The sequence below is a fragment of the Pinus tabuliformis genome, chromosome 4_2 (assembly GCF_031772625.1).
Source record: "Pinus tabuliformis cultivar Carrire ecotype Pingquan chromosome 4_2, CPIR1, whole genome shotgun sequence".
NCBI classification, from domain to species: Eukaryota; Viridiplantae; Streptophyta; class Pinopsida; order Pinales; family Pinaceae; genus Pinus; species Pinus tabuliformis.
The window spans coordinates 181,348,162-181,372,351 of NC_142304.1; positions in this window are offsets into that span (position 1 = coordinate 181,348,162).

The window sequence follows — 24,190 nt, forward strand, 5'->3', positions numbered from 1 at the left end:
CAGAGTGGCTAGTGCTGCCATGTTCATATTTCCATGGTCCCAACCTTTTTCCTTTGATCAACCCATATTTCTTCTTCATATTGTCTTCCAAAGTTCAATCCCGATGCTTTCCCACAAACTCCTCTGCATGGGGTTCCGCCCTTGGTATGGTAATATTGTGATCCTACATATCAAAATTTGTTCTATGGGGATCTTATTCCCCATCCACAAGTATCCATCATGTATCAATACCAACAATTTTCGCACACACACTGTGTTTGTTGAACTTCTGTCGAAGTGCAGCACATTCAACATCTTGAGTATTCCTAATTGTGCCAACCCATTCACCCACCATCATGGCTGGAATATCATCATTCCACTCTCTGGATAGTAAATATGCTGCAATTACTAGTGTGGTGCAAACTGGGGGTACTTCTTATAGTCGTTAAAATCATAATATGTAAATTTGAGCTGTTGAATTTTCCCTAAAATCTCTCCTGAAAACGGCACAATTTCTGGCAATAGTGGTGTAAATTTCCCATACTTTGCGTCTTTGGAATCCTTTACTGGTTTGTCACTTAGCTTCCTTAGCGGGATGTGGTGAGATGAACATTATGCCACATTCCTTTTATTGTATTTCCTCCACTTATTCTTCACCAATATTGACCTACTCAGGCTGCTTCTGAGGTTTCGTAGGTTTGGCAGACTTCTTGTCTTGCTTTTTCTTAGTTCTTTATTCCTTGGTTTGCTTCGTCCTTGGTGATTGTCGTTGTTTTAGTGGCGATGGTGTTGCTACTGTGGGTGATGCTACTGATGGTATTTCAACTATTGGTGTGGACATATCAACAACTTCCATGACTCCAAACAATCCATTCTCATGAAAATTCCACAGAATTTCCTCAGAATATCACTCAGACGAAATACACAGGAAAGTCTCCTATAAATTCCTTGCACTATTAATCACTTGAGCTCTTGATTCGGGAAATTTCTTAATCTAAGCGAGAGTCGGCTATTTATAATAATTCAGGCCTTCAAATCTCATCATTAGATTTGATTTTGTCACAATTTTGTTCATATTTCATCATTAAATGCATATATATCCTTAAATTCTGCTAATTTGTCCTCTTAAATGAAACTTTGAGCATGTCTTTTCCCTTTTAACAGTCATATTTATACTTTCCTAGTGAACTTCAACATGTTCCCTATTGTAGCATACCTCTGTCTTAAGTCACGACTTCCTGCACACTTCTACATATTCTCGACTGTAGTGAAGTACTTTCTTTGTTGAATCTCTCTTTGCAGTGTAGTTTATAGTCCAGTTCCCACTTTAAACTTCATGTGACACTAAGACTTTCCTTATTTCTTATTTAGGGCGAAGCTATATGAGTAGGGTTGTCCCTATACAACTTGAACCTACTTCCATTTACTTTTCCTTGGATTAATTCTCTATTTAGGTTTGCTAACTACACTGCACCTCCATCAATAATATACTTAATAGCATATGGGCCTAACCAGTGTGTTTTGAATTTCCCTGGAAATTTCACAAACTTATTGTCATAGAGGAGAAAAAGTTTTCCTATCTAAAACTTATTTTTCTTAATGTTCCTATCATGCCAAGTCTTTTCTCTTACTTTTTGTACTTGTTGATGAAATTCTGCTATAAAATTGTGTTCGTCTAGAGAAAGTAACTATGGAATCCTTTCTTCCATTATGTAGGGGTCTACCATATTTGTAAAAGCTACAATTCTTAGGCTAGGGATAGTTTACTCCATTGGAATCAAAACTTCTTTCCCATAAACCAACCTAAAGGGTGTCTAGCCTGTCAACTTTTTCCATGTAGTCCTATAAGCCCATAATACTGCTGGAATCCCAAGATCCCATTCATCCCTATTTACATTACATACCTTGGTCATTGCATTCTCCAAAATTTTATTGAATGCTTCCAGAGTTCCATTTACCTGAGGATGATAAGGAGTCCTCTTTTGGTGGTAAACTTGAAATTCCTCATTTAATGCTTCAATGGTGTTATTCAAGAAATGTAACCCTTGGTCACTTATCAATATCTTTGGGCACCCAAATTTGGAAAGTATGTATTCAAAGATGAACTTCACAACAGTTTATGCTCTGCAATCCTTCACTAGTTTTACTTCGGCCCACCTTGTAAAATAATTAATCGTAGTGATTATATACCTCGCACTAGTCCTTTTTCCTAGTGGATTCATACATCCAACAAAATCAATATTCCATTTATCAAAATCCTGTAATGTTACTTGTGGCACTAGTGGCATTTCATCTCTTCTTGAAGGTTTTCTTGTTCTTTAGTAGACATCACAAGCTCAACAATACTCCTTTGCATCTTTGTGTAGTGTAGGCCACCATAATCCTGCTCTTAAAATTTTATGCACAGTAGCTTTCCCTGCATAATGTCCACCAGCTACACCACTATGAGCTTATTTTAAAATTAGATGTCTTTCGTTCAGGAACATACCTACAAAGTATTTCATCTGGTCCAATCTGATACAAATGTCCTGTTATTAGTGAAAAATTTGTTGCCTTAACCACCAATTATTTCTTCTGTTGCATAGTGTATTCCGAAGGAGCCATCCCTATGGTTAAGAACTGAATAATATCAACGAAGTGATCATTTGCTACTCTGATTGCAAAAGGTTACTCATCAGGAAATTATCCTCTATATTCATTGGTTTTTCTCATGTTTTCGACCTTGACAGATGATCAGGTCCAACATTTAGCATTCCTGGATTAACACCAAATATTTTAGTGCAGACTAATTTGTGAACATCTTGAAATGTGATCCCAACAAATAATGTCTAAACTTTTGTAAAGCATATACCATAGCAAGTCCTTCACTTTTTGTAGTTGTATAGTTCGTTTCTACTTTAGACAGTTTCCTACTTCCAAAAGCTATAGGGTGATCGATTTCTCCTACACCAGGTTATGTCAATACCACTCCTAAAGCTATGCATGAATCATCCGCATGAACATGAAATTCCTTATTCCAATCCAGGAAAGCCAAGGTAGGGGTAGGTGTAGTTACCATATTTTCTTTTAGTGTGTCAAGGCTCTTTTGACATTCTTCATTCCATTGAAAAGTCACATATTTATTCAACACTTTTTCCATAGGCATAGTGATATGTGCATATCATTTGATAAATGTTTTGTAATATCTTTTATGTCCCAATGTGGTGCAAAGCTGTCTAAATGTCTTTGGTGGAGGTAAATTCATAATAATAGAAATCTTCACAGGATCCACCATCAATCCTTGCTTGCAAAAAATATGTCTTAGAAATATGCCAAAAGGTACACAAAATATGCACTTTTTGATATTCAGAGAAATTTGATGTTGTCTGCATGTGTCGAGCATCAGTCTTAATCTCACAACATGTTTCTTCAATAACCAAAATATTGTCCAATCATCAAAGTATACTTCTAAAAACATGTGAATATATTCTTTGAAAGCTGTAACCACCACTCTTGAAAATATGGCAGGGGCATTCTTCAATCCAAAAGGCATCATTGTATACTGATATGAACCCCATTTTGTAGCAAAGGTGGTCTTATGTCGATCCTATGGTGCAATTCTAATCTGATGGTATCATGAAAATCCATTTGTAAATGAATAGGCTTCCTAACATTGTACATTGTCCAATACTTCATCAGTGAAAGGAGTAGAGAATGGGTCATGTAGACATACATCATTTAACTTCCTTAAGTCAGCACAAATCCTGATTTACCCTTGTGTTTTATTTTCTTGTACTACCATAGAAGTTACCCACTCTAATTCTTCCACAAGCTTAATGATTCTAGCTGCTATCATTTTGTCAAGTAATCTCTTCAATTTTTCTTTGTACTTTGGATTCAATCTATAAGGCCTTTTCTTAACTAGATTCACATCATGCTTTAGAGGAATCTTCATAACTCCTAAATCTCCTACTATGCCCTTCATATCTGAAAAATTAGTGGGAAATAACTCCTAGTATTCATGCAGAAGATATGTCGCTTTGCTGATTGTTTCTTCAAGCCAATAATCTCCTATCATTGCAAACTTTGGTTCCTCATCTGATCCTATATTCACCTTCTTTGTATTCAATGGCTTTTTTATATCAAGCATTTCTAACTCAGGTTCATTCACTTCGCGGTAGCCTTCAGATTTTGCTATGTCAATATTGTGAGGGTCTTCGTCTTTTTCTGTAGTGATGTTGTAGCATTCCAGTACATTCTGTAGTTGCGCAGCCCAATCAGGCTACCAAGTGAGTGGAATTTCATTCTCAAAAATATTATTTTTAACTATCTGAAGGGTTGAATCTGTATATGAAAAATCATTTTCAAATTTAAATGTCAATATAAACCCATCAACCATCTCTTCCAAGTTCGTAGTACCATGTCAAAGTTCTATTTCTAGGTACCAGTTTTGAGGAATTGCCTCCAATGTATGGAAGAACACATGCACCCATTCTTCTCATGGAATATCCTTGTATGCTATCATGCAAATTTTGATGTGCTCTCTAGGATAAGCTTGACCATCATATTTATCTTCCATCTTTGTTTCTACTTGACCAAACCTTATCCGTATCAACATTCAACATTCTTTCCAAGTTCCTATATTCTTGTTATGTGTAGCCCACCATCTAGTAGGAGTAGCTCTTAGGGCTATATCCATAGCTACCAATATTTGACACTCCGGTACTTGTTCTTCATATTCTTCAAGAAAATTATTTATATCACCCAAACCATCACAAAAAGGTAAGTCACATACCTCATCTATCATACAGTGAATTGTTTTAGTAACTCTTGAACATCACCTTGTAGATACTCCAGGTAACCTATTTTGCCAATTTTTGAATTCTTCTTCTGAATCTGAAGTACATGAATTTTCATGTTCCCAACTCAACTTGCCTTTAGTAGGGTTAACACGGTATTTTTCTTTTGATGTCATCTGATAGATGTTATATGTATCAACTGCGTTGTACTCCTATTTAAGTGATTCAATATACCCTTCTCCTTCTGATAGATCCAAGGGAATGATCACTCTCATATTGTTGCTTTCAAATATCATTTTCCTCTTCTTTAAATTGATCATAGTCATGTTGGAAAATGCCCAATCCAGTCCAAGTAATGCAAGATAGGGGTTATTGTCATCCATAATTTCTATTACTTCAAAATCAGCTTTAGTGCGCACCCCTTCAATGTCCACTATAATGCCTGATAATCTTCCAATAGGAACAATATTTTGTTGATTCACCCTTCTTAGCTGAATAGGTGACCATTGCAACTTCAGCTTACCCATTAAATCCCATGTTTTCTTAGTGTTGGGATAGGGTCCCTAGGGTCAATTTTTGAGAATTTAAGCAATTTTTGGTTATAATTTTATAAAGAACGTAAATTCTGCGCGAAATGTGGAAGCGAAGCGTGCAGTTAAATAAGAGTCAAAGGGGATTTAACCCCTTGTATGGGTAAGTGATAGGATGGTTTTGAGACATGCCCATAGGCCATGGGCCATTTTATTGTAATATAAGGGCTATAAATATTTGAGTCAAAGCGAGTGTAAAAAATAGAACATTGGATGAAGATCTATTGAAAGGGCAAGGTGCTAAGATAGGAAAAGTTCATTTCCTATACCTAGGCGAAAGGGGGAGGCTCTTACAGCTGAATGCATGGAGACCTTGGCAAGTTCATAGTTGAGTGCGTGGGCCCTTGCAACTAAGTACACAGGGTAGAAGATTCTATAATTTGAACACTAAATCTAATAAAGACAGTTTTTGGTTGAATTGAATGCATTTTTGCCTTGTTCTCATGCTTAAGTTAATATATCTTCTATCTATAAATTAATGTGCTCTACTACGTGAATCTGTTGCATCTTTAATGTCTATGCATGAAAAGTGTAATGAACTATTTTAATGAAGATATTAGATAGATTTTTTATTTATAGTTGTTTGAAAAGGGCAGATCTGCATGAAGGGAGACCTATGGTTGCTATTTACTGAGTGAAAGTTGTGAATCTGCCTCTTTCAAGCCTAATAAGCATGATCGTGTACCTTCGTGAAGACCTGGAGGTCAGTTGGATAGAGTTGTAGTAGATGACAGTAGGAAGGTATAGATTTGCGCGAAGGTAGATCTGAGCTATAAATACACATCACTCAGTCTCTGGATGCAGACACCTAGTTCTAGCATCCCCCAATATTACTTTGGGTGAGACTGTAGCCTTCGCTATGCAGGTTGTTTCTAAAATGGTCAACAATTAGGGTTTTGTTGGTTGGCACGAATAACTTTGAACCTAGGTCAAGCCCCCTTAAGCCAATAAATGGTTCCATTGTCAGGACTGGGATCTATCTAAGAGATGTGTGATGTCGAATAAATGGTTCTGTAACTTTGCCACCAATAGATATATGACCAAGATTTACTATGAAGAGACTGGGTCATAAGACTAGAGCCAATGAAATGGGTTAAAGGCATGGAGTAGGCCAGATTAATAAATATGTTGTGTGTGCCACACTTTCACCGGCCAATTATCAACACCATCTGTGTGCACTAGTTGCTCACGCTGGTGCATGATGGGTGGTTATGTTTAGGTGAACCCATCCCCATAGCATATATGTTGATTCATAGAATTAAAAAGTTGCCCTATAAAGGGGCGGATCCAGCTAAGGAATTTGTAAGTAAGAGCAAAGAGAAGGAGATCATAGATAAAATGACATCCAAGTTTGGGCTAATCAAGAAGTCGCGCGGATATTCTACCTGCTCAATTCAAGACCAAGCAGTGTAGTTTGCCACTCAAATTTTAGCTAGATAGGTCATGAGGAAATGTCATTCAGATGAGGTTCTGGTGATAATAATTATGTTGGATGCAAAATGCGTGAAAGGGGTGTAGTACAACTGGGCATAGTACCTTTGCAAGGAGTTCTTAGCGAATTGTCGTGAAGTGCAGGAGGAGAGCAAGGCATTTCACTATGACTGGATCATGTTGCTAATAGTATTAGTTGCATGGAAACTGCTAGAGGATAGTTAGTTCCCTATGTAGGAAGAAGATATACTAGAGGCAGAGAAGTTTGCTTCATTGTGGGCAACTAGGGATCCAGAGAGGCTCATGGAGTCCAAATTTTTCTAGATTTTTATGGAGATGGACCTCCGCACAGTGATAAGTCAAAGACCAAGGTTGTCATCAACCTTGTTTGAGTAGTTGAGGGCCTTAGCGGAGTTTAAGGCCGACTTCCATAATGTCTCTATCCAGGCGAGGTGAGACCCTAAGCAGATCTTGCACAAGTTTCCATGCCTATTTTCGGAGACAAATGTGCATGAGATTGTCAGAAGTTGGCCAATGGAGTGGCGACAACCCACAGATGTTGGTGCATGTACCAGTAGGGGTGAAGAAATATCTTCTACACAGGCAACATCTGAGTAGAAGAAGAAAGAAGTAGAGCAAGAAACAATGTGCGAGAAGGCTTCTCAAAAGAAGAAAGCCTTTGTTGCTAAGGAGGCTGTTGAAAAAGAATGTGCTGAAAAAGAGCATGCTGGCTAGAAGGACATGGTGGAAGTCAAAGCATTGGCTTCCTAGCATACTAAAGAGCAGGAGTAGTTAGAGAAGGAAGGAGGTGGGGGTGAATCGCAAAGCACTCCCTTTAGGCTGTCGAAGCAACAAAAGGAGACAACTGTTGAGCCAAGGAAGAAGCACAAATCATACAAGCATGCATGCATTGACCCAATGGTCCTCACAGAAGGGGACCTCGATGAAATTGGGGATGAGGTCAGAGACGCCACAACGAAACTATGGAAAAAATTTGAATAGGAGTACATGCAGATGTTGTGGAGCATCCAGATGGATCTTGGTGAGTTGCAAATTCAAACAGGTAGAATTCAGGCAAGCGGGGTTCAAGCAAGCCTGCCACAAGTGAGTGAGAGATTGTTGGAGATAGAAAGGACTCTAGACCTTAGAGTCATCTCCTTATCAGAAGCTACAGTCCATGCAGAATTAGAGGAAGACCGTGCCCAACTTGGAAAGATGAAAGGCATAGGTGTGAACTTAGTTACGCTTCCACTTCAAACCCTCTACGTGCTTCATCAAGGGGTCTCAGACGAGCTTTGAATCAAATAGCAATGCACACTAATGGTGATCAAAAATGTTAATTTTAACAATTAACAGATATTGATTGATAAGTCTTAGGCCCTAAAATAAAATGAAGAGTTGACAACACGAAGTTAGATCCTGGAAGTAGCAATTACACAAGTGTGTAATTCAGTCCCAAAGTTACATATTCCTGAGGATGCAAAAACTACGGAAAAGATTAGTAAAATGGCTATTGCAGTGCGCGAATCGAAAGATAAAATAGGCCAAGTCACCTTTGACTTCTAGATGTAGATATCGGAACTACAGCTGAAACTGCAGCCGACTACTCCACCAAATATTAGGGAGCAGCACGACGTAGCCATCAAGGGGCACATGGCTACTATGGAGAATACAGTCGAAGGTTACGTATTAATTTCTAACAACACCATGGAGTTGTGGGATACTTTGCAGGAGTACCCAAACTTGTAGCGATTGACTAACAAAATCAGAGAGGCGTAGAAAAAATATGATAAGATTAGGGCAACTGCATGCACCTTAGTGTCGGTCCAGCATTTCACACACTTAGAGGATGGGAAGATGATACAAGCACAAGTTGACGAATTGCAATGAAAATAATCAGTGTTAAAGGCTTGGCTTAAACCATGAATATAGGAGGCAAGCTATATTTCTCAAACTATTCAAGAAAAGCTGAAATCTTTTCAGCAAACTCAAAGGACCATGTGCCTTGCGGTGGAAGGACCAACTACAGAAAAATTGGCCAAAGAGGTGAAACAGGTTGTTGTACAGAGCATCATGGAGTTGGAAGCATTGAAGCATGATTTCAATGAGCTCTGCCACAAAGTAGAGAATCCAAATGAGTGACTCAAGGGTGAGTCACCATATTTTTTTGGGGGGCCTGTTGGGATAGGGTCCCTAGGGTAAATTTTTGATAGTTTAAGCACTTTTTGGTTTTAATTTTGTAAAAAATGTAAAGTCTCCGTGAAATGTGGAAGCAAAGCCCGCAGTTAAATAAGAGTCAAAGGGAATTTAGCCCCTTGTATGGGTAAGTGATAGGATGGTTTTGAGACTCACCCTTAGGCCGTGGGCCATGGCATTGTAATAGAAAAGCTATAAATATTTGAGTCACAGCGAGTCTAAAAAAATAGAACTTTGGATGAATATATATTGAAAGGGAAAGGTGCTAAGACAATAAAAGTTTGTTTCATGTACTTAGGCGAAAGGGGAAGGCTCCTATAGTTGAGTGTGCGAAGACCTTGGCAAGTTCGTAGCTGAGTATGTAGGCCCCTGTAGTGGAGTGTGTGGGGTAGAAGAGTCTATAATTTGAACACTGAATCTAGTAAAAACAATTTTTGGTTGAATTGAATGCATTTGGGCCTTGTTCTCATGCTTAAGTTAATATATCTTCTATCTATAAATTAATGTGTTCTACTGCGTGAATCTGTTGCATATTTAACGTCTATGCATGAAAAGTGTAATGAACTATTTTCATGAAGATATTAGATAGATATGTTATTTATAACTGTTCAGAAAGGGAAGATCTACGTGAAGGCAGATCTAGGGTTTCTATTTACTGAATGAAAGTCATGAATCTGCCTCTTTTATGCCTGATAAGCACAATCATGTACCTTTGTGAAGACCTAGAGGTTAGTTGGATAGAGTTGAAGTAGCAGACAATAGGAAGGTATAGATCTGTGCAAAGGTAGATCTAAGCTATAAATACACATCACTTAGTCTCTGGATGCAGAAACCTCGTTCTAGCATCCCCCAATACTACTTTGCGTGAGACTTTAGTTTTCACTATGCAGGTTGTTGCCGAAAGTGCCAACAATTAGGGTTTTGTTGGTTGGAACGAATAACATTGAACCTAGGTCAGGCCCCCTTAAGCCAACACTTATTCAGGACATTAGCTTAGATTCCAGATCTAAAATAACTTGCTACATGTCATATTCTCCTATTTGTGCACTAAGCCTTATTTCCTTTCCAATTCTCTTCTATCTATGTAAATTATTAAATTCACTCATATAACTCTAGGGCACCTCCTTAGATGCACAAGAACTTATCAATTCTTGAAGTCCCTCTACAGCTCTTTGATCTCACAACAATTTCATACAAGTTTGAAGAAAATATTTTAATGTATCTACCTTATATGCTGCATCATGTTCTTGTATTGTCAGAGCTTGTCTTTGTGTTAAAGATGATACACCATAGTCATTCTTCTAATTTTGATGTATGGTAGATGTCAAAGCTCCTGCATCCATAAAACTTTGCTTCACTTCCATAAAGACGTTTTTTTCCTTTTGAATATCAAACATAGGGGATTTTTCAGTAGTCTTTCTAACCCATGTAGCTTCAACTTCCTTGTTTCCATCGAATTTATTATTTCTAGTTGTAGCTTCACTCCTTGTTACAATATTAATGTGAGGTTCATCAGTCCTTGGTTCCATAGTGACCATCTGAATGTTTTGTGTCGGCAATTGATTTTCGTTTTCTTGAATTTGTTCCATAAGTATCGACCACTCTTCAAGTACATGATCAAATGATTTGCAATACTTACATGTCGTAGTAGGATTCTTACAATCTCTTGTAAAGTGACTTACCTGGCTGCAATTGTAACAAATAATCTGTCCACGACCTCGACCAACTTTCCCACCTCGACCTCTTCCTTGATAACCACCTCGACCATTGCGCTTTCCATGTTCCTCATGTCCATGTTCTTCAACTTGCATTCTACAGGCATCAGTATTGTGCTCCATCATCAATTCATAAGATCGACAATTATTCTCATCATGCCCTATTGATTTGTAGAATTTGCAATATAAGTTTCTTGGAGTCTGGACATGCTTCTGCAATAGGTAGCAATCTTCTACGCGATTTTCGCCTATAGTTTCACATATCTTGCACCATAAGTCAGATCTGGGATACAAATGATTTGGTGCTCCACTAGTCATGTAATTTCTGAAGAGAGGGAATTGTTCTTTAGAATGGCCTTCTGATTTACACTTTGTACACCACACTTCTTCTCTAACTTCCTTACTTTTCTGCATATTTTATATATGCAAAGTTAAATTTTCTAGTTGACTTTGCATCTGTTGCATATTTGCATTGATATCCCCTATAGGTGAAGCTTATAATTTCATCGCAAGTTCTAAAGCTTCGGCTTGAGTTTCTATCTTCTATTGCGACAAAGGAAATATTATATGTGGAAGCAGTGCAACTATAAACCATTATTTATGTTGTTGCAGAGCTATTTCAAAGCTCACCTGATCCAATAATATCTTGAATCTTTGATCAAATTCCCAAACAAACTCAGTTAGCTTTTGTTTGATTTCTTCTAGCTTTGTGATACATTGTGACTTAGACTTTGAATTCTTAAATTATTTTACCAACATTGTTTTAATGTATGCAAATGATCTGATTTGATTGCTTGAATACTTCATGTACCACGTCAATGGTCTATCTTCAAATGTCATGACAAGTTGCACTTTCTTCATATTTTCGTCATGGACCCACTTCATTGTGCATACTTCTTCACATAAGAACCATAACTACTATAGATCCTTTGATCTAGTCCCTTTAAAGATAGGTAGCTTAATATCATCGGTCATAGTTCTTTTCAGAGGGGGAGGGGGAGGGGTTGGGGGAGGGCGATTCATAAGGGGAGGGGAATGGTAGGTATGGGGGTAGGTGGGGTAGGGGGACAGAGAAAACCAAAATCACCCTGATTACTACTTGATTCTGGCTTCAGTGAACTTTTAGGTTGGAAGGGTGAATACTACGAAGTTACTTCAGGGTTTTTAGACTCACTTAATAGAGGTCTATAGTTAATTTCTATAAAATTATTTGGATTTTGGCCATGATATCTCTTCCTTGTGTCTATTCTATATCTTTTTCCACTTTGTGTTGTCCTAGTTTCTTCTTCGAATCTTATCCCAAAAATAAGTAATTAATTATTTGACTACATTTGTAAAATTCCCTTTTCACACAAAAGAATCTTAACCCAAAGTTTTAGAGATTTCAAGAACTTACCTGGTGGTCCTTTGAAAAAATTTCATTCTGCTTTGCTATAGGACACAATTGATTCTACACAAACTCAATATCGAATCCCTCCAAGATGCTACCAATCCAGAAATCAATAGCTCTTGATATCCTATTGTCGATGCTCTTGAGTCTATGTATTAGTTTAGGAGTCCGCTCCTTAGGTTCATCTCCTTTAAAACAGTTCTTTCTCCCGGTCAACCTTGATATCCACTCATATAGATCAACATGAAATGAACTAAAGAAGATTTCATATTGATCTTCAAAAATATACTTCTCCAACCACCTATAGTCTCATCCGTGGTGACTATGAGAGGTTGCAGAACCAAGTTTCTATAGCCTTGAGGGATACTATGATGTGGCAATTTTGTACTTTCTTATGCTTTGACACTTATAAACTACTTCCCACTTATATATTTCTTTTTATAATTACATTCATCATTTAAACATATCATAAACATCCATAAAATTCACAGTACTAAAATAAAGTGCAGATAATAAAAAAATCAACACATGAAGACACAGATTTTACCATGGTTCATCCCAATGTTGGCCTACGTCAATAAGAACTATTTCTTATAATAGATAATTTGGTACAACAAACAGTTCTTCACCTACACACACAGTTGTAGGTTGTCTACACACTAAGTTGTAGGTGGTCTGCGCACTAAGCTGCAGACCCAGGCCTCTGCGCACTCAACTGTGGAGCTTTGCCCCTTTCTCTGAAGTACAAATCACAAAGATACAACCATAAACACAGATCTAGATCCAATTATGATGCCTTCCTTCTATATTATTCATCCCTATATATACTATTACATTGAGGGATTACATATATACATTACCATGGACCCAATACCATGGTTTCCAAAATACAAGGGACTATGGTCCAAAACCATTGAACTTTTATAATATTATATGATTTTACAAAAAGGGAGGGGATTCTTCATGAAGCCCCTATATGGCATGGTGAGTTTGTTGTGCAGTCATCGTGGTGCTCTGATGCTCTGTTGTGCAATCCACTTCGCACTTTGTTGCATCCTTACCCACAAAATATGGAATCCTTGCCCAAAATCTAGCTAAGTTGGGCTGCACAAAACAAGAGATATGATCTCATCGAAAGTAGGAGTTTTCATAACTCCAATGTTGATTCTTAAATTGAAAACTTCCAAAGAAGGGGGATTCTAATGCAGAATGAAACATAGTTATGAGAGGTCCATAGAGCTTAGAGCCAAGGCAATATTTAGCACTTAAGTGCTCTGTGCCATAGCAATGATGTGAATATCGCAACTCCTGTGTAAATTCTAATTTGGAGAAGTTCTTATGGTGAAAGGGGCTCTGATATTTCGTGGAGCTCAGTCATGACCATCCCAAGAACCAAGGGTGAAGCATGAAGTACAAAGAGAGATAGCTCCCCGATAGGATCCCAAAGGCTTTAGCACCCAAGTGCTAAACCTGAGGTCATGACACCTGGTCCTATGGGATAAATAGGAAGAGGGCCAATGGAAGAGGATCTTGAAGGCATTGGAACTTTATGTTGTCAAAATGTTGTTTCAAATAAAGTATGAGGCATATGAATTGGGCCTTTGGTCATAGGTAGTGGCCCCATGGTTGGTAAGTGATAAAGGAGCTTAAGCAAGAGGAGCCAAGGGTGATCGGGGTTCTGTGTTTTCATAACAATATTTTCTAAGTTTTATGAGATGTATTGGGTTTTGATGGTATAGCCTAGATTTTATGCAAATGGATGGGTCAGAAACTATGTTGCATAGTACCACTAATGCCACCATAGTTGATTGCTTCCAGCTCTAGAAAGTGGGGAATTAAAATAGTTAAGGGGAGAAAGCAACAGGCATATTGGCTGATAACTGTGGAGGAACATTGTGGAAGAGACAGGGCCTGATTATAGGTGATCACAGGAATGGGCATGGAGATATTTTTTGTATCATGCAGTTTTCCCATGTTTGTTATTTTGTAATTTGTTGCATTTTAAAGAAGGAATCAATCTATTATGTAATCATTTAAATATGCACACTCTGAGACAGTTAGTCGATCACATTGTAACTTTAGAAGATATTTTGTAACTATTATTCCAATCTCTCCCTCTCCTTATAAATAGGGGGAAGAAACTCGTTTTAAAATTTCCCAAATCTTGTTCCCAGAGGTTTGAAACATGTCCTTGCAGGTATTCTGAGATATGTATACATAAAAAGGTTCAATTCTCGGTTCAATGGATTTTTTGTGAGGTTCTAATTCTTATATAAATGTCAATTTTGTTGGACCTATGACATGGGCTCCATTTTCAAATATTAATGAAGCAAATATGGTGATTCCAAGTGGAGTAATGTGTAGAATGTGTTCCCCTCTGTTTGTCATTTCATGTATGTTTATATTCCTCTAAAATTGTGGAAAGAAGTTGTTGGTTTTACTCCAAAATTATGGATTTACTTATCTTATAGGGTAGAAATGGTACCTGTGCAATTATAGATTTACTAGTGTTATATTGTAGCAATAGTACTTGTGATATCACATATTTACCAATGTTATTTTGTGAAAAAATTCACCCATGAAAATATAGAGCTAGAAACCTCGAATGTGCTCCATAATTTCTGCACTTTCATCTCCTTATTCTTCGATAATTCTATTGGGATTTGTTGCTTAGTATTTTTTGTTATCCAATCCTCTACATTGAATTCCTTCCTTACTTTCTCTCTCCATTTTTTTACTATAACGATAACTTTTAAGATGCATTTTACTGAGTTTTTATCACCATGTTATGACATTAATCCTTGGGATGAGTGATATCTACTTACATATATATATATATGTGTGTGTGTGTGTGTGTGTGTGTGTGTGTGTGTGTTTAAGTCCACCTTGGTGAAGGGTGATTGAACCAACTTTTGAATCAATCTATTACCAATTATATTTAATATAGAGTGCAACAAAAATCTCAACAAAACCTTAAAAGAACTCCTCTAAGATTTCCTAGCGACTGACCCTTTCATCAGGCTAGGGATTGTCTCTAGGAGCTACAACACCACCCACAACTATGTGAACACAAGAGACATTTTCAAACATTAGGTGAAAGAGCCAACAAAGTTTCGACAGAAACCCACACATGTGTACAAGACAAAGTCCTCGGGAATTCTTACCAGCTCTTGGTTATATTTTCTTGCAGAATCCATGGTCAAGAGAGCAAGGAAACCTTTCCTGAAGTGTGGGTAGTCTTATCGGACCCGTTGGTGAATGATGGGAGGTCATTCAACTAGTAAAATATGTTGGCTCAACAATTGAAGGCCCATGTAGCACAGCGTTGGAATCCTCCCAAGGGTGAGAGAGCAAGGTTTTATATGTCTGCATACTTACTGGATGAAATTTATACGTAATAGTAGTTCACTGTCATTAGATCAACATGGAAACCACGAGAAACTGTTGTGCGCATATATTACAAGTTTATTTCAGGGTGCATTCATTGAGGAGTAACGACATGGCTAACTAACCACTTCATTATCTCGTTGTACAAGATTATCTTTGAAGAAGATCGACCTTACATGTCGCGAGAAGCAATGGAGGCATTAGCATACATCGTAGGTTGGTATGCCTCACCAGGTGGCACCTTCATTAGAGTGTCTGGTGGAGAGAAGCCTCCACATGTCTTACCAAGGTATGCCACTGAAAAACTAATCATGCAAGAAGTATCATACCATCTTGCCACAGGGTTTTCAGCAGCGCTACACAAGAAGAAGAAAGCTCCATGACCCACTCTTCCTTTGCAGATTTGATTATATGAGATAAATAACTTGAAAGTCACAGATGTCAAGGCTAAGGAGATAGTGAGATTTGAATTTGGCTCTAAGAACATTAATTCGTATGAGCCCCGCACCATTTGCAAGGACCACTATATGAGATTTTACTTTCTATGGATCGACATGGCATTTCATTGGCTAGAGGAGGATCCTTGGAGGTACTTCTACAATGCCTCTAGACTCAATGAGTTAGTAAGTTTAATAGGGACTTCACAGTATACTCCACATACGACAACAACTCTAAAAGAAATAGTAGAAGAAGGAAACAATCTCATGCAGGATAAGGGAAATAAGAGGAATATTGCTAACATTCCAGAGGGAGAATGAAACTGCAAGATGAAGGAAGATCATCTTCACATGAAATTAGCTTTGGAAACAAAAGGAAAGAGGAAGAAAAGGATGCATAGAGCATAGTGAAGGGAGAAAGAAAAGCAGAGGTTGCAGGAAGAAGAATTGAAGTTGCAGGAGACAAAGCAGGATTTGAAGGAATAACATGAGTTGAGGAGGAAATAATGAGAGGAGAACCAGAAGCATGAAAAAGAAAAAAGGCAAGGCTCAATGATAGAGGAAAAAAATTCAATACAAGTTGAAGAACAAGAATAGGAACAACCAGTAGCTAAGGAGGAAGGTGAGCAAATGCAGCATCAGGAGCTTGCTCAACAAATTGAGCAATTGATTGAAGTGACATACATGTAGATGGAACAAGAGCCACATATGGAAGATGTTTATTTCATGTTAAGAGCACCATAATTCATCCCTCAGTCTCCACCACCTTAAGTTGTAGATCCAAACCTAAGAAAGAAAGGGGATGTTGTTCTCCTTGATGATGATATTGTAATGGGTGTGTACAATTTATCATTTGATGAGTTTCAAAGGACAATTGTACAAGCATGGAGAAAGCAATTTCCAGATGATCATGCATCAACTACATTCATTAGAGAAAGGGTGATAATGTTGGAAACTAGGAAGCATTCAAATGCCATTGCCGAAGCCAACTTGGCCTAAGTAGGAGAAACAAGATCAAATGTCTAGTATTTGACAGTCGAGAATGAGAAACTGGCTTAGAACTTGCAAGCTACCAGGCAAGAGGCAATACAACTCTGAGCAACAATGTCGAATGTAGTTTCCAAAAAAGTTTACATGGAGGAGATGAGAGCAGTGATACTTTTTGAAGTATCAACACTTGGAGAAATCATGTGGAAGCTCTATGATGGGGTTGTCACAGTACATAAAGCAATGGTTTGTTTGCATGGATTACATCAGCAGAGAAATGAGCTTGTTAAAACTATAAAAAAAATACAAGTTTCCATTACCTATGTGCAAGAGTGGACAATGTGGTACAAAGCGGCCTCACTTGACTTAGTGAAGAAAATAAATCCATGAGTAGAGCTAGAGAAATAAAAGGTTTGAATGTTTATTTAGAACAAAAAGTAACTTGCCTCATTCAGGCTTCATATGTATAGTTGTTCAGTAGTTTTGATGTCTTGGTGAGAACACAACAGATCCCATTAGTTGCTTCCCTCAATAAACCCAAATCTAAGAACCAAGTTCGGCAGGAGGTCAAAGAGTACTCAAAGAAGCTAAGATAGAATGCCACTAGGGAAGACTTGGAGCTGAATGGACAGAACATGCACAGTTTTTATTAGTGGTCCTATCAAATTTAGAACAATGCTACTCATGCTTTAGAACGAACTGGACACAAGTTCCAAGACATTGTACCCAGATGCCATGGAGGTTAGATTCTTCTACTAGCAAGACATCGTTATGTATTTTGGGGACACAATCACACAGTATCAAGCTTGGCACCAATATATGACCGAGAAGCAGCAAGTGGAGGTTGTTGAGCTAGACTTCTCCCAAAGTCCAGCATCATAGTGTTGTGTCTTGTTAGGCTATCAAGTTGTCTCTACCCTATTTTGTCTTATATGGGTACAAGTGTAAAATTTAATATTATTTGTAATTATATTGTAAGTGAAATTCCATGTGCCAATATTGGAATATGAAGTGTCATCATGCAATTAAATGTGTCATTTTGTAAATAAGTTGAAGATTCATGAGGGTAGTCCAAAGGTCACAAAGGGGAGTTGAAGTGGCACCCCCTATTTTATAAATAGAACCTCATTACTCATGCAACAAGCTTTTGGGAGAAAATCTTTTGGCTAGGCTTAGTCTTAAAAGGAGCTTGGGAGTATTGTGAAGAGCCTTGGATTCTTTATATCATAGAGCGAGTATACTTCCTTAGAGGAGAAGCTGTTATTGACTGTAATGTTTCACCATTGGGGCTAGTGGTTGTCAATGGTGTATGTATGAATGGAACTTTCACTTATAATAATAAAATTAGAGCCAAACGATTTCATGCATATGGTGTGAATATAGTAGGACTATTCTTGTTGTATTTGAAATTTATGTTATTTAACTTAGACATATACTTATGAACAATTTATTTTGTATTTATATGATCTTATTGAGTGTGTGTTGTTGTATTAATTCATCACTTTAACTTGTGGACTATTTTTCATCTTAGCTCGTGATGTCATTCTGGCCATGTGTTCCTTTCAAGCTGTGTACTATTATAGGCTTCCAAGGGGTGCACTTCCTTTTCCCTTCATGTGTTGGAACCTTCATGCATCACACTTGACTTTCCACAGAGCCCCACACTTTCGTTGACCTGAAGTTATCATGTTTCCCTCTACGTGATTCCACAGTCAAGGCATAACATTACCACCCACTGTTGGGACTCCTACTCCAAGTGGTGTGAGGTCAATTTGGGACTTCATATCAAGGATATACCTTGAATGTTGGTAGGTCCAGCACCATCAACACAGGTGTAGTTAACTAAGGGTCCTCATATTGTATAATCTCAGGTTGTAGTGCGTCTGAGTCCAAAAAATCAAGTTCAATAACCTCAAGTAATAAAGTTTTAGATTCTTCTTTTTCAACTGTGTTAAACTCACTAGATAATAAAGAAGTGATCTCAAGTTCAATACTCACAGGAAGATACGATTCTAGAGGAGCAATTTCGGATGGAGTTCCAGAAGGGGTAGCTCTTGAAGTATTAGATTCAGTAGTTTTCATCTTTTTGTTCTTCTAATGACATCCAGGAGTTGCCTCAGAAGGAAGATGAGAAAATATTTTCATCCTACGCGAAGGAGGAGGTTGAGAGGGTTTTTATTCCACGTTAGTTTAATAGATTTTAAAAATTAACACAGAAAATAAATCAAAGAAGGGGTAACTAGGCAAAAGGGTTTACCAAGCAACTGTGAACTGCAATATACCACCTTGGAAAACCAAGGATTTATGTAGGAGCATTCAATCTCCCTAAATGTTGTGTTCGGTGTATCAGAATGTACAAGGTGGATGACTCGATTACCTAAGGTGAGGATAGCAACCTAGTGTGGACTTCCAAAATATACCCGAAGGTACATGGAAGCGCAGTTTGTGTTATTGTTTTCTAATACGTAACTATATGACGAGACCATTCCCATATAATTTTCATGCGTGGAGTGCCATCCAATATACCTGAAGGTACATGCAAAAAAATCCTATACACTTACGTATGTGGAACATGATTTCACCCCCAGAATTCAACGCTGGAAAGAAAATGACAAATCCTATGTTTATAAACGTTGGAACACATCTCTAGCCTCGACCTCTAGATGCTTTCATTGATGATTTGGGGTATCATCGGATGTGCTCTATCCATGAACATTGGTGGAGAGGCTAATGCACATGAGATCTACAAGACCCAGAAATGGTTTGGGGAAATTCCACTTGGTTATAGATATATTAAAATAATTAATATTTTTAATGGGTTCCTAAGTGTAAACTTAGGAAAATAAAAATATTAATGGGTATTAATATAAAACTGGGTGAGAAGGTTCTAAATGAGATGGATCAAGAAAAATATAATCTTAGTCATTGATTAGAGATGTAATCTTGGCTGTTGAAGACTCAACAGAAAAAGTATAAGAGGAGGCTTGAGGGTCAGTTAGAGATACACTAGATTGATCAGTGAGTTCGATTTTCTAGAGCAGGGTTTGCTAAGAGAAATCAAACCAGTGATCAGAGTTGCAGAGAGGGGCATTGAATGATTGAGGAGAGGCAGAGATAGTGCTAGGAGAGGCAAAAATAGTGCTAGATGACTATCACAGAGGTAGAGAGGCAAACACATAGCCAGTAGAAGCTACGCAAATAGCTAGAGTGACTACACAGAGGGCCAAAGGGCCTGCATGAATGACACAGAGGCTCCCAGGGCCTGTGTGAGTTATGCAGAGGGCCATGGAGCCTACGTAGAGCATTAGAGGGCTGATGCAGAGGATTTTAGGTTGACACATAGGCCACGAGGGCAGACCCAGTGCCTCAGAGAGGCATTGGAGAGTTTTCATGGAGCAGACTTTTCGAATATCTGCTTTTGAAGAGAGGTATTCCTACCAAATTGATTTCCTTGTTGGGTGAGCCAGTTTGGAACCTAGTTGTACTCAAGAAAAGTTGCTTAATAATAAAAATCTCAGAACTGTTACACTGGTTTTATCAAGTTGGGTTTCTCTGGGGACGATTGTCCAAAAATAACGGTGTCCCTTGTGTGTTTGTCTACGTAACTTTTGTGTGATTTGCACATTATGGAGATCAAAAAATTTCTCCATCTGTAGTATGCATGTTGCGGGATCCTTGCCATCAAACTTCCTCATATCAATTTTTGGAATATGGTGGGTCTTCGATCCAACATTAGAGTCTATGAAATCATGATTAACATTTATTTTGTTTGTAGTTTTCTTCTGAAGTTCTCGCATCCATGATTGTTTGCATTGACGTTTCGAGCCATCCACTGTGGCTCATCATCAGGATAGAACAGTAGTTGTGTAGGACAGATCTCATTGGACTTGAATAAATAGGGTTGAGAGATGCTCAGGGAATGGGAGCCGACCATTTTAAACTTGTTTTTTTTTAATATTATGGTTTAATTTAATTAAATACTACTAATAAAATAGAATGATAAATTAAAATTGAAATTGAAATATTTAATTGAAACATTTGATTATATAATATAATAATATATTTAGTGTTAATATCAATAATTAATAACAGTGGGTGTTACACTAAACTCAAAACCTTAAACCAAGACCCTGATATTAGAATGATAAATTAAAATTGAAATTGAAACATTTGATTATATAATATAATAAGATATTTAGTGTTAATATCAGTGATTAATAACAGTGGGTGTTACGCTAAACTCAAAAACTCAAACCAAGACCCTGATATTATATTCCTAAAAGCCAATAAAGGTGGTGCAACTGTCATAATGAACATAATTGATTATAATGAAAAGATGATAGACCACCTCACTAATAGTGGGTGTTACACTAAACTCAAAACCTTAAACCAAGACCCTGATATTGTAGTCCTAAAAGTCGATAAAGGTGGTGCAACTGTCATAATGAACACAATTGATTATAACGAAAAGATGATAGACCAACTCACTAACAGTGGGTATTACACTAAACTCAAAACCTTAAACCAAGACCCTGATATTGTAGTCCTAAAATCCAATAAAGGTGGTGCAACTGTCATAATGAACGCAATTGATTATAACTAAAAGATGATAGACCACCTCACTAACAATGGGTGTTACACTAAAGTCAAAACCTTAAACCAAGACCCTGATATTATAGTCCTAAAAGCCGATAAAGGTGGTGCAACTATCATAATGAACACAATTGATTATAACAAAAAGATGATAGACCGCCTCACTAACAGTGGGTGTTACACTAAACTCAAAACCTTAAACCAAGACCCTGATATTGTAGTCCTAAAAGCCGATAAAGGTGGTGCAGCTGTCATAATGAACACAATTGATTATAATGAAAAGATGATAGACCACCTCACTAGTAGTAGGTGTTACACTAAATTAAATAAGAATCCCCTAAAAAAGATATCCAGAAACGTACATAATCTGATAAAATCAAGCAATGAACACAACATTAAGAATATATTAGAAAATAACCCATACACCCCCAGAATCTATGGAGCCCCGAAGATACACAAAGAAGGCATCCCCATAAGACCCATTGTTAATACTATAGGAGGTCCCACCTACCAGTTGGAAAAATACCTAGCTAGGAAATTAAAACCTCTAGTAGGAAACACTAGTTCGTTTGTCAAAGACTCTACCCATTTCATCAATGAGATCAAAGAGATAAACCTATATGACAAGGACATATTAGTTAGTTTTGATGTTAAATCTCTCTATACCAACATTCCCATAGATGAAGCCATGAAAGTAATCCACAAAACCGTGAACCCTGACATAGCCAAATTAATTGAGGTCTGTCTCAAATCCACCTTCTTTATTTTTTGAAATGAAATTTATGAACAAACGTGCAGTGTAGCCATGGGATCCCCTCTATCTCTTATCATTGCAAATCTCTTTATGGAGGATTTTGAAAATAAGGCTATTGAATCATCCCCATTAAAACCTAAACTCTGGAAAAGGTATGTCGATGACACTTTCATTATTTGGCTTCATGGAAAGAGAAACCAAATGATTTCCTACAACACCTAAATAGTTTATCAAATTCCATCAAATTTACCATGGAAATAGAGGAGAATGACAACATTCCTTTTCTTGACATCTTAATCAAAAGGAACAAAGATGGCTCCATATCACACCAGGTATATCGTAAGAAAACCCACACAAAACATTACCTACATGCCAACTCTCATCACCATCCATCCCAAAAAAGCAGTGTTCTCAACACTCTAGCAACCAGGGTTGTTCGCATTTCAGATGAAAATCACTTTGAAGATGAAAAGAACCATCTTATGAATGTATTCACAAAGAATGGATACAAAAACACCAAGCGATCAAATCCTTTAAGAATGCTAAGAATCCTAAAAACAAACAACCACTAGATGATCATTTAGGCAAGGTACACCTCCCTTACATATTAGGCACAACAGATTAGAACCACTTTCAGACCCATGAAAACCATTAGCGTATGCCTAAAATTGGTCAAAGATTCTATTCATCCCAAATGCCACAAAGGAGTTTACATGGTTCCATGTTCCTGTGGAAAAAAATACATTGGGGAAACTGGTCGATCTATCCATACTAGAATTCAAGAACATGCCGCTAATATAAGACATAACTGCTCAAAAACCTCAACTCTGGTTGAGAATTCCAGTAAAACTAATCATCACATCTGCATCAAAAACTCTAAGGTAGTAGCCAAAATCAATCATTATCACCATAGAAAACTGAGAGAAGCCATAGAAATAGGTAGAAACCCTAACAACCTCAATCGAGATGAAGGATGGAAAATAAGCGACAATTGGATTCCTACTTTAATGTCCTAAAACATCCTCCCCCAACTCAACCCCATCACGCTTGACCTACCTCCACAACCTGCTCCCTCCACATTTCACACAGGTACTCAATGCTTACCCTAATTTACAATACTTAAAATTGAAAACATTAATTTACATCGTAAACTATAAACTATGATTCTCAGACCACTAATTTCAACATTAACATTAATTAACATTACACCTTTTAGAACTATAACACCATGTCTTATTAACTTAGATTAGAAGATTTTTGTAAGAATTTCACTTTAGGAAAATTGATAGAAAATTAACAAGAATCACAAATAAATGCAAATAAATTCTAAACAAATAACTAAATTAGTTTTCATCACTAACTTTAACATTCCTATTAAACATATGAACCATTAGAAGAGTAAATTCATAGTAATTAAAACATATGAATTTACTAATAATTTAAGTCATTTAATCAAATTAATTTAATTAAATAATTAATTATTTTATTACTGATATTAACACTAATATTAATTATCTTATTATATTATAGAATTAAATATTTCAATTATATAATTAAACATAAGAACCATTAGATTAGAATTAATTAAACATATGAACCATTAGATTGGAATTAATTAAAAAATCTTATTAGTTAATTAAATATAAAAAATATTAATTACTGATATTAACACCAAATATCTTGTGATATTATATAATCAAATGTTTCAATTAAATATTTCAATTTCAAATTTAATTTATCATTCTATTTTATTAGTAGTATTTAATTAAATTAAACCCTAAAAATAATAATAATAATAATAATAATAATAATAATTAAAAAAAAACAAGTTTAAAATGGTTGGCTCCCATTCCCTGAGCATCTCTTAACCCTATTTATTCATGTCCAATGAGATTTGTCCTACACAACTACTGATCTATCCTGATGATGAGCCACGGTGGATGGCTCGAAACG